Source organism: Gavialis gangeticus, unplaced genomic scaffold (assembly GCF_001723915.1).
Source record: "Gavialis gangeticus isolate Ggan-Ray unplaced genomic scaffold, GavGan_comp1, whole genome shotgun sequence".
Lineage (NCBI taxonomy): Eukaryota > Metazoa > Chordata > Crocodylia > Gavialidae > Gavialis > Gavialis gangeticus.
Window position 1 is genome coordinate 3,642,595 of NW_017728973.1, and position 7,969 is coordinate 3,650,563.

Genomic DNA, 7,969 nt, shown 5'->3' on the forward strand with positions numbered 1-7,969 from the left:
CAGGGGGTCGGACTCAATGATTTGTTGAAGTCCCTTCCAACCCTTGCATCTATGAATCTATGAAAGATTTTTCTCCTCCATAGAAAAGGTTCTGGTCTTCCAGAGGACACAAGATATTGCCAGGAAGAATGATTTTGCAGTGGCTAGGTCTACTCGTATTGCCTTTTTATATAGTCTTTGGAAATTAGATTGGTGGGGAGAAAGGTACTTACAGTTGGATCTCAATAATAAATTAGGACTCAGGACTGTACAGATGCCCACAGCTGTTCTGGCTGGATGTAGATTTTCCATTCCAAGGGCTAAAAGATGTTGCCCAGTCTGTCTAGGAGTTTTGGAAGATACTATCCACTATGTTTTAGAATGTTCTTTATATAATGATATAAGGAGAACCTATCTATTACTGTTCTTGCAGAAATTGATACATTTTACAAACAGAGAGAAATTAATCTGGCTTTTACAGCAAACAGATCCAAATTTAGTAAATCATCTTACAATTTTTGCTTATAAGGCTGAGGCAATTAGAGTTAAATATCCTTTATTATTGATATGAGTGGTAATTTTTGACGTTAGATTTGATTATATTGTCTCAATTGTGGATCTATGTATAACAATATTATAGATTCATGTCTCAATTTACTATCATATTTATATTAATAATGTTTTTATGTTGGTGGGCTTTATTTTTAGTATAATATTTGTAGTTCAGTTACTTTGCTTGAACTTATTTATATTATGGTCATATGTGTGTTATGCTGTTTTCATGGCATTTAGCCAGAATCCTTAATAGTAAATTGAAAGAAAGCTTTATAGTCAAGACAGTTAATTCAGCAACATAATGCTTCACACATGAAGAACCAGTGTATCTTAAGGCCTTGTTACACCTTACACTGAGCCACACAAAAGTTGATTGGTGTTAGTGCTAGTTCGAGTTTGGAGCATTCACACTTCAGGCCAGCAGGGGTCTAGAGGACTGAAAAGTAAGAATCCACTCCCCTCCCATTCTGAGCTTCCCCCTGCCCCCTCCCCACTTACTTGTGGCTGCCCATGCAGTCTATCCTGGGGGAGCAGATGGGGAAGAGCTAACCTACCTACTTGACAAAAGGCCGCTACAGGGCTGCTGCTCTTCTCTGAGCTGGTCCCATCACAAAGCAGTGGCAGCACTGGGGGCTGGGAAGGCAGGTTAACCCTTCCCTGCCTGCTCCCCAAGGAGCGATAGCACAGGAAGCCATAAGTGCAGCAGGATGGGATGGAGGGTAAGTGAGTGGAGATCTGAGGTGCTTGTGCGGGGCACAGTGGGCCCAATCCAGGCCAGTGGGGAAGGTGGGGCAGGTAGAGTGTTTACACCAAGGTGTAGCCTAGAGTGGCTGCACCTTAGCTTAACACGAGATGGATAGCATGGATCAAAGAAAATGCTGCCCTGGAGTGGTGTAACTTTAAGACACCTCAAGAGTGCTTAAACCAATTTCAGGTGTTAATATGTGGACAATACAGAGGTAAAGAACTCTAGGCGCTGCCCAAAATTGCCATGCAACAAGACCCTCAGATCATAAATGAAGCTGTACTTTTTATTTTGTGGTCTCTTTGTCTATTTCTGTAAAGAATTTGAAATGTTTATAATAAAATGATATAAATAAAAATATTTTTACTTTTTATAATAATTATTCATATTGGTCACCTACTCTAAACTCCTGGAGCAGGGGTGTTATACAAATAGCATAAATACCAGCTTGATGTTAGGAAATAGACTTCTGCCTATTGCTTTAATTTTATATATTTTCTTGAGTTTTGCATTGCCTTAAGAAATCCATTTTGTATTGCTCTGTATCTTGACATAAGTGCTTGACCTTTTACTTTTTTGTATGCTGTATGGGTGAGAGTGTGTTTGTGGAAAAGCAAAACATCAGCTGGCAACTGGCTGAAGAATGCAGACAGATAAAAGACCAAACAAAAAGAATCTGTCCCAGAACACAAAGAGGGCAATGGCAAACGACCCTCAAAAAAGAACACAGTGATAACCCAGGAAAGCCCAGAGGCCTAGGTGAATTGACAAGGCTATAAAAGATGGGGCGAGACATACTGATTTTGGGTCTTGTTCTGCATGTCATCCTGGAACATCGGTTCATCTGACAAGATGAACCGACAGGAGCCCAACTCTCACTCGTGATCAACTTGGCTGGCCACTAAGTTGATATGAGCACTGATAAGACTGGTAAGGTATACCACCGCAGAATAGAAATTGGAGTATGAATGGGGGGGGAGGAGGGGTGTATATTAAGTGCTTAATCAATCAATGTGGCATCTTGCCTCATCCCCCCTCATAAGGTCTCACTCGTGATTTCAGCAATTGGCAATTTGTGTAACAGGGGTGTCAAACACACAGACCACAGTCTGGATCTGTGGCAAGCCACTGGAAGTTGTGGGGTGTGGCTTGGTGGTGATGTGGGGAAAGTGACCTGCTGGAGAATTCAGGGCCCTTGGGCCCTAGTGGACATGGCAACAAGTGGCAGGAGGGTGACTGAGGATTGACACAGCCCTTCTGACTGTGTTGCCTGTTACTATTGCCACACCCTTACTTCCCTACTGCTGGCACTGCATGCCCCAAGTCAGACCCAGAGCTGCTACTGCTACACCCTCCCCCCCACCTCCTTATGCCCCTGACTAGATCTGACCTATACGGAGCATACAGTCCAGATCCATCCAGGGCACATGGTGAGTTTAAAACCCCTGCTCTAGAGTACAGGTCACATTCCATATGGGATTTCCATTGCAGAAGTAGGGCATAATAAACAGCATTGAATGTTAATGAACAGGCTGACTCGCACAACAGAAAACTGAGCAGCTATCAAGAATGTGCTTTATCAGTAAACACCCTCCCAGAGAAAGCAAAGAATCCGTATAAAAATGTGATAGTATTGCAGGGAATGTTCCCTACCAGCAGTGATTTGTCATAGTGTGGTGTGCTAAAAGCAATACAAAGTGACATATGTGGCTTGTCCAGTAGTTGGATATGAAATGAAGAGAGCCACAGCATATGGAATGGCATTCCCTATTTCCCAACAATGGAGTTCCATATTAGATGCATCCACTTAATGCCTAAAATCAGGAAATGAAAATAGCTCACAAAGGGCAGAAGCAGACAAACTGTCACTGCCACCAGAGAGAAAGATGCTTAAGATAATAATTCTTTTTGCTGCATCAGGAATGTCCATGATCACATGCTTGCTGAACATGCACATAAATTTTGAGAGCATACATACGCACGCACTTTCTGCCAAGTGTTATTTGTTTGGGAGAAAATTTCCCTTACAACTATGGTAAGAAAAATGAAGTTAATGCCTTCACTATTTCAAAGTATACTCTGATAGCCAACTACCAAGTAGACATTAGGGATGCTGGGGTGCCATCTACTGGAGACTAATAAAATAAATGTTTAGACTATTTTATTATGCTTGACTTTTTGGGCATTTATAGACGTGCTCTGGGAGTGTCTGGGGCCATGGGGGGGTCACTTTAGTTAGAGTGGCTCTGAGAGACGCTCTAATTAAAGCACCCGGAGCATAACATCAGCCCATAGATGCTGATACCCATGATGCTGGAGTCTGCAGGAGCATAGTAATTACCACACACTAGTAGGCTTGATTGATTGAGTCAGCTCCGATGTGTTGTAATTACAGTGCATTGGAGCAGCCTCACTGCATGTGTATAGGCGCCTTTTAGACTCATTACTTAAAGTATGCAGGAACATCTCACCTGGAATTAATTTAAGAACCAGATTGTGAATCCCTTACTCATCTTGAGTAGAAACTTACTTAACAAATAGTCCTATTGATTTCAATGCAGATGTTTGAAAAGCAAACAGCTGTTCAGAGTAAAAAACGACTCCGAAATCTGGGAAATCTATTAAACATGCTAGTATGAAGAAGTCATCAATGTCTCTATTGGCATATACAATTGCCTATCCTCACTGAACTATTACCCTTGCTACCTTAGTTCTTCATAAATTATAGCTGATAGTGTTCCTTTATAGCAGGGGTGTCAAACCCACCCTGCCTTCTCAGGCCAGATCTGAACCACAGGGTTCCTCATAGGCTGGACACAAACACAGCAGCGAGATGAGGTGGCAGCAGCAGCTGGATAAGTGACAGCAGCAGCCATGGGGCTTAGCTCAGCTCTGGCCTGAAGGCCACCACTAACACACATCCACAACTTAGCAGGCTTTGTGGCCTCAGCAGGGGCTAGCATGCCTGCAGTTTTGACCCCACTGTGGCTTAACACATACACGTGACACAAGTTTTGCTTTCAAAACTTTGGGGTGCAGTTTCCCCATACCCCCTGCACTTATCTCCTTGGAATTTAGCAGGCTTGATGCCCCCAGAAGGGGCTACAATTCCTGGAAGTTTCATCCAAATCAAACCAGAAATGACAAAGTTATAGGAAGTTTTGTCCTTCCCCATTATATCCTATGGGCAAAACATTGAAACAGCGTCAAAACGGCAAAACGTTTTGACTTGCCTCGTTTTGTTTTGAGGCTGTTTCAACTATATCTGTTCCATTTCAATTTTGCTGCTTCAACCTCAAAATGGGATGAAATAGTGTCAAAACAAAACTGGCAGCAAAACTTCACATAGCCCTAGTGCTCAGAGCCCTCTCCAAACAAATTATTCCAGTTCCCATCAGCTAGCAACAGTCTCTAAGGCCAAATTTTCAAAGGCCATATTTAGGTGCCTAAATATGCAAATAATCACCCAGTTAAGTGAGATAAGCACCCAGTGAAGTTTTCAAAAGTCCCTAAGTAGGTTTGTGATCTCAGTCCTATTATTACCCAGGATTTAGTTATTTATAGGTTAAGCCTTTTAGACAATCTCATTAAGCAACTATCTTCTGTGGGCATTTAATACCTTTAAAAATCTGCTCCTAGAAGACTGTCAATTATCTGAACACAGCCAGTGCATAATGCAATGTGGCCACTGCCCATCTCACTCTTAACTTCTACCCTTGCCCTACTAGTTCATAAACTTTTGAGTCAGTAGTAAAGAGACATGTTACAATGACTGATAATCCGTAACTGGCTAGTCATGGTTCTAAGGCCATTTAAAAGACAGGTTTAAGAGTGTCACACCTGTACTTCTGTGAACTTGTACTAGGCAAGCATGTGGATGTGTCAGCCAATCATTGAATAAAATGTAGTCAGCAAAGTTAAAGACATTCATTTCCCAATATAGCAAGAATGGCTAACACAAATAAGATATTGGTTAATAAAGTTTGTTTTTATAGGCTAAAAACCTTAGTTAAGTTTTATGGTTTGGCAATGAAAAGTGCCACAACATAAAGAACATGATGTTAACTCAATAGAAGACTTAGCGAGACAGGACTCCTTCCAGGCTAAAACAGAATTAGGAATCATTAAACAAACGCACAGCAAATTCAAAGTTATATAGGAGCTCATCATTTATTTAATTAGTGCGAATGTGAAGTGTTATCATTCAACATGCTGGAACAATGATGAAATGAATAAATTTTTAATGATTTTTCAAACAAGAAATTGAATTGCAATGAAATAAATGCAGACCCTAAGACAGCTGAGGTTCAATTACTTTTAGTTTTGCATTAATCTATAAATGACCATATCAATATGTGCCAATATTCTATATTTTATTAGTATGCCAAACGCTCCAGGAAAGATACAAAACCCCTAATATAATATTTGACAATATAGGATCTGCTGATATTCTGAGGAGTAAAAGTTACATCTCTTGACTTTTTTATTTTGTTTAGTGTAAGTGCAGCTACCATTGTTACTTACATAAATATTTTATCTGCTTTTCAATTTTACTAACCTATTAAATCCCATGGCTGTGAGTTATACAGGTTAACTATATTTTCTGTAAAGAATAATATCTTTAATGGATTTAAGCAGCAAAACATTTCTCACTTGACTCAAGCAGGCAATCTTAGAGAAATAACTAGAGGTGCACAGGTACATCAGTCCATATCGTATTGGCACTGATAAAAGGAAAATTGACATTAACAGTAATCAGCGTTATTTGGCTGATGTGGCCAATAATGTCACCAATAAATGCCACGTGCATGCATGCAGCCAGGAATGCAGCCCGGCAGCTTGGAGAGCAGCATCTGGCTGGTAAGTCTGTGGGGGAGAAGGGGCAGAGGGGATACAAGGGGTGTGGGAGGGCAGATCGAGGCCCCTGCAGTGAAGGAAGGGGTGGGGCTGGAGCTGGGGCAGGGGCAGGCACTGCACAGCTGGGGAGGAAATGGGCACAGGATGAAGCCATGGCTCGTCCATGGTGCATGGGGGATAGGGAAGATGAAGTGGCTTCCACCACTGCACACACTACAGGGCAGTCATGGGGGGCATGTGACCCCCAGATCTGTGAATGGGGCAAGGGTGGGCTGCGCGCTCCGGGCCAGAGGCTGTGCTATGCTCTTTCCAGCAGGGAGGCTGGGACGGGGCTGCACTTGGGCTGGGTGTCCAGCTGGTAACTCCCAACAGATATACCAGCTGGACACTGCTCTCCAAGATGTCAGGCTGCATATCAGCAATTGGATCATTATCAGCCAATATGGCTGGTTAATAATCAGCCATCAGTATTGGCCCAAAAAATCTTTATCAGTGCACCCCTAGAAATAACTAGCCATTTTTAGTTTTAAAAATAGACAGTTTATACACAACTAAATCTAGAGACTTGAGATGCAGAGATTATAGAGCTTCTGGATCTCCAGATTTTCAGCCTAGGGATTCAGGATCTCCACAATCTGGATGTAGTAGTTTTGGACCTGCAGATCTATGATATACAGGTTCAGGATCTACAGACTAAGAATTCAAAACTTCAGGATCTCAACACCTAAACAAGATCTGCAGGTAGTCAAAGAGGTAATCAGATTCTGTTTTTATTTTCTGGAATCTTTTCCCCACCCTTTAAATTAAGGATGTATACATCTTGGCAAATTCAGATTTAAAAGTCCTATTCTATTTTGTTGTAATTTTGGTACATAAAATGTGTTCTAAGTGTTCCTGCTGTTAGTTGTCACTTAGCTGGCTTAGATTTAATCTCTCTCTCTCTCTCTCTTTCTCTCTCTCTCTCTCTCTATATATATATATGGTGCTTGCACACATGCAAGCATGTGCACTTGCAGCAGTTCAAATAGAAGCAGTGCAAATTTGAGCTGGGTCTTTTTGCCTCAGCACATGTGCACAGACAGGCACTTTGGTATGGGACAAATTGTGCCACCTGGGGCAAAATAACCCTGCCTGGCTCTTCCTAGATCTGTAACCAGGGGGAGCTAGAGCTTGGGGCCAGCACCTGTGCTGTCCCCAGTAGTATAAAAAGCTGTCCTGTCCTGGCCCCTTCAGTACAAAAAGCTGCCCTGTCAAGTAGCTCAGGGCTACTCAGGCATTCTCAGGAGCTTCTGGGGCCCAGCCAATTGGTACCTGAGGATACTACCCCTTGTGCCAGCTAGACTGCTGAAGCAGCCTTAAGAGTTCCCTTTACCCTTTACCCACTGCAGCAGTCTGGCAGTGGGGGCTGCTGCCTGGCTGTGACCTGCTGCGCACCTGCCAGACCTGGATGGGGACTGCACAAAGAGTAGAAGCATCTGCCCCTCTGGGCCAGCTGCCAGTGGACTGTGGCTGCAAAGCGGGCCTTTGTGCAGCACTACTGCCATGTGTGTCCCCTGCCCAGTCATCTGGGCATCTATCGCCTAAAAGATGTTCCAGGTGTGGTGGCCTGCTTTGAACTGTCAAAGCATGTCCTCCTGGCCCCAACTGACCAGGAGTTCAGCCACCTCCATCTGGGTCCAAGGTGCCAGCTCTGAGCAGGCAGGGTCCTGCCACTGGCCTCCCTAGCAGGAATTCTGGTGTTCCCTATTTGGACACTAAAAAAATCCCTGATAAAAAAATCCCGAAGTTACTCTGTAAAATACCTGGAAATCCATGTTCCTCCACAATAAAAAC